Genomic DNA, 11,013 nt, shown 5'->3' with positions numbered 1-11,013 from the left:
TAACTTCGAAGGGACCAAAATATCTTAAACTGAGTTTGTGGTTCTTTCTGAGTGCTATAAAATGTTGTCTATATGGTTGTAATTTGACTAAGGCCAAGTCTCCAATTTCCAAATGGAATCTCTTCTTTTCTTGTCAGCTTGCATTTTCATATAATTTTGAGACTTCGAGATATTGTCTTTCAATTGTCTCAATAAATGGTCCCTATCTTGTAAAGCTTCTTGAATACTTGGAGGATCTTTAGGGTGAAACTCATACTTTACTATTGTTGGTGGAGTTCTACCAAAAACTGCTTGAAATGGAGAAGTTTTAAGGCTATGATGATAGGAGCTATTATACCAAAATTGAGCCCAAGGAATCATCTTGACCCAAGACTTGAGATTATCAAATACAAAACACCTTAAATACATCTCTAATGTTTTGTTTAAGTTCTCTGTTTGCCCATCAGTTTGTGAGTGATAAGCAGAACTCATAGCTAGAGTTGTACCCTGAGCCTTAAAAAGATGTTGCTAGAATGAACTAACAAAGACTCGATCCCTATCGGAAACAATGGACTTAGGGATACCATAAAGCTTTACAATATTGTGGATGAAAGCTTCAGCTACTGATTTACTATTGAAATCAGTTTTTAAGGGAATGAAATGTGCAAATTTGGACAACCTATCAATGATAACCATAATTGTAGTCAAACCATTCTAGCTGGGCAAATTAGTGATAAAATCCATAGCAATGTCTTCCCAAATCTGGTGGGGAATTGGCAAGGGTTGAAGCAAACCTGCTGGCATGACATTATCTATTTTAGCTTGTTGACAAATAGAGCATTCTCTCACAAAAGCTCTGATTTCCTGTTGCATTTGAGGCCAGAAAAAATGAGAAGTGATGAGTGCCAAAGTCTTTGTCATTCCTGCATTCCCACCAGTCGTGGAATTATGGAATTCATGCATTATTTTGAGCTTGAATGCTTGATTATCTGGAAACATACGCCTGCCTTTAAATAATAATGCTCCCTGCCACATTTTATAATCCTTATTAACATTAGGATTATTTAAAAGTGAAGCATAAAGGGTACTGATACGCTGATCCTTGTTCTGCAATGCAATCAACTCCTCAAGCCAAGTGTGGGTAGGTTGAGACCAAGCCATCATAAAGCTTTGGGATAAGGCATCAGCAGGAATGTTCTCTTTTCCTGGGTTATATTGAATTGTGAAGTCATAACCAATGAATTTTGGTAACCACTGTTGCTGCTCAGGAGTCTGTAAGGATTGTTGCAGAAGATCCTTAAGACTCTTTTGGTCAGTCTTTATTACAAACAGTTGACCAAGAAGGTAATGCCTGGATTTACCAAGAGCTTCAGTAATTGCATAGAATTCCCTTGTATAAGAAGATTGCTTTTGCATCCTTGTGAACAAATTTTTTGAGAAGAAAGCAATAGGATGCTTATCTTGACTGAGCACAACACCTATTCCAGAACCAGATGCATCAGTTTCAAGAATGAATGGGATTTTAAAATTTGGAATAGCTAAAACATGAGTTGTTGTCATCGAATGTTTTAGGATGTCATAAAAAAAACCAAAACATACTTTCTGAAAAGACCTTTGAATATATCATTCATAAGGCTTTGAAAGGTTGCTAGGGCATTGGTCAATCCAAATGGCATAACAAGCCATTCATAATAACCAAAATGAGTTCTGAATGCAGTTATAAATCTGTCAGCAGGGTTTACCAAGATTTGATGGTAGCCAGATCTCAAATCTAATTTTGAAAAGAAAGATGCTCCAAATAATTCATCAATGAGTTCATCAACTGTAGGAATAGGAAAAGAATCCTTAATTGTGGTTGCATTCAGGGCTCTGTAATCAGTGCATACTCTCCGTGACCTATCCTTTTTCTTAATTAGAATGATTGGGGAAGATAAGGGACTTTTACTTGGTTGAATGATCCTTTCTTTTAGCATGTTATCCACCAAATTTTCAATTTCCTCTTTTTGGCTATGAAGATACCTATAAGGTTTGACCTTAACAGGATTGGAGCCTTCTAGAAATGGAATAGAATGATCATGAGACCTGGGAGGTGAAAGTGAATTAGGTGTTGCAAACACTGCGCTATATTGCTGTAGTAAGTTAACTAGTTTCGGTTGCATATCTTCAGGGACATCCAATGATGCATGAGTAAGAGAATCATCATCAAGTACCTGTATTCTGAAAATCTCAGCAATTGAATCAGTGTGCATCATTCTTCTTAGGTGATAAAGTTCTGTCTGGGAAGGAATGAGTTCACTATCCCCTTGAAGGGAAGTAAATTTGCCTTGCCAAATAAACTTCAATTGGAGATTTTCGTAGTCAGCAATATGAGGCCCAATGGTTTTCAACCACTTAGCTCTAAGAATTAAGTCTACCCCTGATATAGGCAATAAGAATACAGGTAATTGAAAAGAATTGCCTTGGGCTTGAACTGAAATTTGTTGAATGAGGCCTTCAGTAGTCATATAGTTTCCATTGCCCACCATAACTTTGAACATAGAGGCTGGTTCAATTGGCAGCTTAAGAAACCGTGCTACTCAAGGTTGGAGGAAATTAACAGAAATACCCCCATCAATCAGGACTGTGATAGGCAATTGTTCAATATGGGCTAAAAATCGAATAGTACCTGCACCCATACCTCCCTTTAAGGCATTAAGAGATAAATGGTGATCCTTTTCACTATGCAGTGTTTCTGAATCAAGATTCGGATGTAACTCAGAATCATCAGAAGCTTGATCATCATTAGGTTCACCCAATTGCAAAAATAAGAGTTATCTATTAGGACACTTATGATTAAAAGTAAACTTCTCATCACAAAAATAGCACAAACCCTTCTCTCTTCTAAGTTGCATTTCTGCAGGGCTAATGCGTTGGACATTGTTTGTTCTCAAGGGAGGGCCTTTAGGAGTAGGCAATAACCCTCGTATATTTGTTCTAATTGAAGGTTTTGGTGAGACATTAGCAGCAGATGCTATTGGGGAATATTTGTGAGTATAGTTAGAATTAATGGCTTTAGAAACAAGAGTATATTTTTCTACATAAAGCCTAGCTCGGGCCACAGCACGCAACAGAGTTGGTGGAGCCATAGCTACCACATCACATTTAATATCCATTTGCAATCCACCTAAAAAACAATTTAAAAGAGCTTCATCATTTAATCATATGGATCTATTAGCTAGAGCCATGAATTTCAGGTAATAATCAGAAACATAACTTGTTTGAGTGAGCTTGAACAAATCTTCCATGGAGCAGTCATAAGGAGATCGCCCAAATTGAGATTCCATTGCCCTTGTTAAATCAAACCATGTAGTTATAGCAGAAATACGATTCAACATTTGAAACCAAGGCACAACCTCTTTGCCAAAGTGCATAGCAGCAATGTCAACACGTGAAGGATCAGGAGTGTTGTGGTAGTTGAAATTTTTTTCTGCCTTAAAGATCCATTCAAGTACAGGTGTGGTTCCATCAAAATGAGGGAATCCAAGAGAAATTTGCTTGATTGGTAATGGAATAGCCCCAGAAGAAGCATTGTTAGTTGTTGAGTTCGAATGACTACCTCCATTGTGAGAAGTATTCTACAGGATGTGATGTAAAGCAAGTTAAATCTGAGCAATGCGTTCATCATGCTCATTAAAGCGAGTATTTATAGCTTGCGTCAAGCGATTGAGCTCCTCAGAATGACCAGCCACTGTGGCTTGTAGATCCTGCAGTCTTGTATTCTCAGCCATGGAAGATCAATGAAAGCACCAAATGGAACAATGTAATAGCTTTAATAGGAAATAAGGAATGCAGATAAAGTTATAAGGATGATATTGTATTAATATTTTGGGATATAGAGTGATTACAAGGGAAACAATAACTTGGTACTTAAGAAATAGAATAAGAAGAAGAAAGAAGAAGAAGATAGTGCAGAGAGAGGAGAGAATATTCAGAAGGAAATCATTACAACAGTATTCACACCCTCCTCATCACATAATCATGTCATTTTGTATTCTCCCTCCTGATACATGAGCCCCTATGCACTTCCTGGTTTTCCGGATCCTCCTCTGCCAGAATGCTTATATTGATAACCATTACCAATCCTTGAGGAATTTTGTTCAGACAACTGCTGACTCACAAAATAGAAGGTTGAGTGCTGAGTTCAACAAGCTGAGTACCCTCATCAAGGATGGTGGTAGCTCGATAATTCTTGACAACGAAAACCGTACATCTCATCACTAGTTATGAGGCCTTAGAGCTTTAGTCTTATCCTTCCTAGCTTATGGACATTGTTGTTCCTTGTACCCTCTTGAGAACTTATCTTTTATTTCATGTTTTTGCTTTCATATGGATTGTAATATCTCTAATCTTTTGTTGAATTACTACTTCAAAATTTGACAATGTTTTAAACGATTTCAAATTATCTTCATCATGCTTGAATGGTACTTATGTTGCAAATAGTATACTCTTATGTTTAATGGATCTTGATCATGTTTGGTGTATGTATCAATATTGAATGCTTATGCATGCTGCTAACTGCTCAAATATGTCAAATGCTTAATCATTCCATGCTTAATTTGAGTAAACATAGCATTTCCTGCCATTAAAACTGTTCTATTGTTGTTTGTTGTCCATTTGATCGATTAAGTCATGTTGTTAATCGATTAAATGATGTATAAATGTGCATTTGTTCAAGCTTCTTACAGCTGGTTGAATGATTAATCGCCCAAAATTAATTGATTAATTACAGTCTGTCATAACTCCAATAACTCTTCTGATTTTTTACTAGAATTGAATACTTGTATCTTTTTGATAATATCAAAGGGGGAGAAAGGTTGCTTGATATGTTAAATTTATTTTGTAGGTTGTATAGCTTTTGCAGGTTGTTGTATATAGCTTCCGTAATATAATTGCTTACCTAACGGGGAGCAAAGGTGCTTCAACTTTGAAACTTTGAATAACAACCATTAACAACCATTATGCAAACTCATCGTCAAGCTAATTCATCAAACGTTTTGAACTATTTTGATGTGGTATTTGTTATTATCAAAATGAGGAGATTAAAAGTGCAAAGTGTCAAGGATAATGCTAGCAAAGCTTTGCCTATGTTTCGATGAAGACAAGGTTCTATTAAAGCTTGAAGATGGCTCAACAATCAACATGCCTAGAGTTCATTAGTCATATCTAGACTAGGATATAAATAGAGTCATTATTCTAAGTAGTCTGAGATGTGTGTCGTAGTAAGTGAATATAGGTGACGTGAACCTAGGTGCAAGTCTCTCAAGCCATCATACATGTTAATCATACATGTTAATTGTATGTTCATGCATTAATCATACATGTTATATGTGCATATTAGGCATAATATAATTGCTAAAACATGTATAGGAGTTATGCATAACATATGAGAAGTTTACCTTTTGAACCACATATTTTAATATGCTAGTTAATTGATTAACGTGGTGACTTAATCGATTAACTCAACTAATTTTTTGTTCTATCAGTGTTTCTGTTATAACTGGTTTCTATTTCAATTCTGTTGCACTGGTTAATCAATTAACGGGTTGCCTTAATCGATTAACAGGTCTGTTTTGTGTTATAACTGATTTCTATTTTAATTGTTTAACTGTTTGCAACGAATCCAACTGTAAAAACTGCCTAATATAAATTGAGGCAACTTCCAGAAACTTGTAGCATTGCATTCCATTATTTAGGATTGATTTTAGAGAGCATATTTCATTTTGTATTATGTTTTTGCTAGAGAGTTGCACGTGTGAGAAGAGATTTGTCATGCTTAATTGATTTCTGTTTGCATATTGTTTTTCACATTCTTATGCTCATTCTTATCTTGCTCACATGATCATGCATTATTTGTAAAGATTTCTAGAGAGATATATTGATTCCTGGTTTTGATTAACTCACATGTTCTTGATGGCTTGAGTGATTAGTGAGTGGGTTAGTCTTAAGATCTTTTACTTGTAATATTTCAAGCATTATTGTGCTTATAATACCTTGTTGTTTTAATCTGTTTTCTGTGTATTTTGGATTGATCTCTTGGTGTCGTACCACCACAGAGATTGGGATTCTTCACCGAGACTAGGAGGTCTTGATTTGAGAACAAGAATCTTGGGTGGGGCTGTTTCACGAGAAAGGTTTTCTCATGCGATAGGTAGAGTTAAACCAAGGGTTTAGGTTTTCTAGATTTCAAGAAAAAAACGTCCTATGTTTTTGTAATTTGAATTGGTGTGTGTAATCATACGTATATTCAATATTGTGAAGAAGAAAATCTCTCAATACCAAAAGGGGAGGCCTGGATGTAGTTTGCAGTGGACCGCAAACAAACGAGGATAAAAACCAATCTTTGCACGTTGTTCTCTCCCTAAATCTTCTTTACTTTTCTTGTTGTTTCAATTTGAATTTATAGCTGATATTTTGCATAATTGTTCACTGCCATATGTTTCAATATGTGCTTCAAAATATCTATTTTATCTCTGTTCAATTGATTTTAAATAACTGTGCAATTTGCCTCTCTGATCATTCTATTATGTGCATGTGTTAATCGATTAAGACTGGGTATTAACTGGGTTGTTTCCAGAATTGGGTTTTGGTGCAAGAAGCGGTGATTGATAACTGCTACACCTATTCAACCCCCTCTAGGTGTTTCTAAGCCAATGATACCTAACATGGGGAAGGGACGTTGTTGGGGGTTGTGGTGGGGGTGGGGGAGTATGTGGTTGATTGAGGTGGGAAGAAGAAGGGTGGAGTGGTGAGAGGTGAGGGGGATTTGGGGGAATAGAGGATGGGAAGTTAATGTCATCCAACTTATCTGTGATATTATGAAGGACTATGGTGATGGCAGCATGTCTAGCATCCTGCTATTCTTGATTTTTTTTTGAGTTTATCCATAAGAAGTTGAGACATGGAATCACTAGGTTCCTTTTGAGTGGTTTTGGAAGGCATTGGAGAAGAATGAAAGAACCAAAATATTAGGTTAGTAGTTCTTAATAGATAGAATTAGGACATAATAAATTATATGAATCTAAGAAAATTATATTGAAAGGATAATTCATTAATTACTTGCTTATTTCAGAGCTCATTACAACTTCAAATATCTAAAATAAATTAGACCTCTACCATACATATGGCATGATCTAAGCCTTGACAGGCTTTTCCCTAACAACATTTTACTGGAATTTATAATTATTGTGCCAAATAGGTATAGAAGTATTTCTTTTGGGCATTTAGTTTTCACATGAGCCCTAAAATTTCCTATTTAGGCAATTGCACATGACTTGTTTAATTATACAATAGTTAATACTTCATATTTACTTCATCACAGTAGTGTGTTATGTATTACAAATTTAATTGAGAAAAAATATACATACTTTAAGAGTTTATTACATTATCAATATATTATCAATTATAATATATATAGTATATGAATATTATATTTATCACGAAATTAGTTTTAAATAAAAATTGGATGCTATGACCGGTAGAGTTTATTTGAAAATCGTCTAGTATAATCAGTTTTGATCGATTTTGGTCGGTTTTAACAGGTATTATTGCATGACCGGTATAATTATTGTATCTTACCAGTATTAGGACCAGTTCACTGGTTTATCGGTTGAACTGGCATTATGATATTCATTCTTATAATGTGGGTGTACATCTTTTTCTTTTTTGCATATAAAATATCTCATAATAAATATTGCATATGACAAAAAAAGAAGTGGGCTTCAACTTTTGTGACTGTGAACCTCCCTTAGCGAAAGCCCGCGAATATTTCCAGCCACAACACACACATACATAACCTTTAATTTTCATTTAAAACAATTTTAATTATAAATAGTTATAATTTTAATTTTAGAACTTATGCACTGAACTCATGAAATGTATCTTCCCGAGAAGATCCCTACTTGAACAAAAAATAGTTTCAAGTTGTCATACACAAATGTGTCATTTAATTTTCAGTAGGAAATAAATGCAACCCATAATCAAAACATACTTAAACTAAAATAATCAAATGTCACCCAATCCTTAATACTTACAAGTTACAACTCAAATAGTAACACATTAAACATTGTAACAAAAGAATTCAACTTTTAAGTTTGAGTCACATTGGAGAATTTCTTGTAAAATCATAATTGCATGTACCATACAAGTTGAAAAAATAACAATTTTTATAATAAAGTCACCAAGATTGAATTTATGAAAGTTCACACCTTCTTGACTTGGGTGTTTGAAATTGAAAAAATTCCGACCTCTACGTCCAAGTCAAAGAAGATTGAGTTTTTCATAAATTCAACTTCTTGAATGAACTGCATAACAATTAACAACCATGAACGAAAGTAAGGAACCCACATATATTAATAAAAAAAGACATATATGCAACTAAACCTAGAACCCTAAGGATGAAGGACTATGATAATGGCAGCATGTCTAGCATCCTGCTATTCTTGATTTTTTGTATTTAGTTTATCCATAAGAAGTTGAGACATGAAATCACCAGGTTCCTTTTGAGTGGATTTGGGAGGCATTGGAGAAGAATGAAAGAACCAAAATGTTAGGTTAGTAGTTCTTAATAGATAGAATTAGGACATAATAAATTGTATGAAGACTTTAAAAAGAGTAATAGAAATAAATAATAAATTACATAAGTGATGTATATTTAATTATTTTTTGAATGTAATATCTATGCAGTATAAAAATTTATATGTAGTATATGATTACCATTCATTTGTATTACTTTTAGTCAAAAGTCAATAATGAGTAAAAATGAATGGTAAATAATACTCTGTTAGTGTAAAAACTCTTATAATATGAGTGTAATCTTTTTATTTTTATTTGATTTTTTTGCATATAAAATCTTTCATAATAAGTGTAGCAGATGACAAAAGCCCAAGCCGAGAATATTCATAGGTATGTAGAGCTAACTTTCCTAATAAATATTTTTTTCATCCATAAAACTCAAATTCAAGATCTTGCTTAAGGGGAATGTATCACTTGAGTCAACCTCATTGGTAAAACATGTTAATATTTGAAGCCACAATACACAACACATAACATTAACACACATCATTCGCACTTCACACACACTTTCAATTTAACTATAGAACCCTAATTTTAACAATAGCTGAAATCTTTGATCAAATCCACAATATGCTCCGAGATCTTAAACTAGGTATCATTCATGTTTTTTTCTTCTCTTTTTTGCTACTATTTGAAGTTTGCTAATGCTTTCTCCCATTTTTTATTAAGCAAGCACAATGGTTTCTATCATTTTATAAAACCCTTCCTAATGTAAGTATATTCCTTTCTCCTCTTATTTGTTAATCTCTGTTTAAATTGGGAGTGTATTAAGCCATTATATATATATATATATCACTTTCATTTTTTATTTTTATTGCTAAGAGTGCACTAATAATGTTTAACATTAAGCTAACTTTGTTTTTTTAGTACATTAAATTGTATACAAGTTAATGTATAGTAGTAATCGTTTACTAAAACAAAATAACAGTAAATAACAGTAAATAGAATTGAGATATTTTATTATTTGTATCACTTGGTAGCGTTTGGCACATATGCTAGAGCATGACAGAACAAGATATGAGTGCTATTTTATGTTTGGTGTATTTTGTAAACTTAACTTATTAGTATGATATATGTATGGATTATTATAAGTGGAACATTTTGGTTAACTAAAAGTTTATGTAACTTCTGCTTTGTTCTTTTATTCTGTGCAAACAGCAAATACTACCTTCATAAGACAATTTGATGTGAAACAAAAGAGATTATTTTCTAAGATTGTTGATGTGAAACAAAAGAGATTATTTTCTAAGATTGTTGATGTGAAACAAAAGAGATTATTTTCTAAGATTGTTGATGTGAAACAAAAGAGATTATTTTCTAAGATTGTTGATGTGAAACAAAAGAGATTATTTTCTAATATTGTTGATGTGAAACAAGTTGTTGAGTGGTTTAGACAAAGTTTGTAAATTGATATTATTTCTTTTCCATTTTTTGTGGTATAGGATCCGAGAGTAATTTATTTCTTCAATCGTAGGTTAAGTTTGTGGTTGCATTATGTTTTTTATGATTCTTTTCTTCAATCACCCATAAGTGAATATAATTGGGTTGTTCATTCAACTTTTTGTAACAATGTAAATATAAGTTGAAGAAAATAATATTTTATTTTACTATATAGAAACACACAACAACTTAAATACATATAACCAACAATGTTGTCTAGTGTTCTCATTACTTGAAACTACTAATACTGGGCTTTGAATTCCTTCTTATCTTTCATTGGTCTATAAGCCCTAGTATGAATTCCACATACCCCATTTGGTAATCCAGTATTCCTCTTTATCCATATATAGCCATCATTTCCCCAATCTTTTCCCCATGAATTCTTCACAATCCAGTAATCAACACCTTCTTTGGTGCTATCATACCCAACAATTAAGACAGCATGATTTGTAGTATCTTTGCAATTACCACCAGCATAGATCTGATTATTAAGGCACAGTAAAATAAATCAATAAATTGTGATGTTCTAATCTATTATGACAAATGAGGTATAAATTAGTCAACATTGATAAAGACTTACGGAGTCTTTTTTGTAATGTATCATTCCGGTTGCATCTACACCCACACTAATGGGCTGAACAGCAACAACATTCAAAAGTGCAGCCTCTACTTCTTCTAGTTTTACATAGCTACTAATGGTTGCACTGTTTTTAACCTAAAAGTGGGACAACAATGTCAAAAAACAAAACAAAAATAAGTTATTGATGAAAGCAATAAAAAGAAACTAGTATTTTTTTTTTAAATTGTGGTGGTAAATATGGTTGATGCGGCCATGCTTATGGTCGCAATACCGCTACTGAGACATATGAAACCTCAATATTACCGATATAATTTAAAATATTAATATAAATCTTTAATACCTTTGAATCTGGGCATTTACCCTGCTGTCCTTTGAATGGATAATCAGCTTCTGAAGCAACCCCA

This window comes from Lupinus angustifolius, chromosome LG09 (assembly GCF_001865875.1).
Source record: "Lupinus angustifolius cultivar Tanjil chromosome LG09, LupAngTanjil_v1.0, whole genome shotgun sequence".
NCBI lineage: Eukaryota > Viridiplantae > Streptophyta > Magnoliopsida > Fabales > Fabaceae > Lupinus > Lupinus angustifolius.
The sequence above is the reverse complement of the archived record's forward strand: the minus strand, read 5'-3'. Positions refer to the sequence as shown.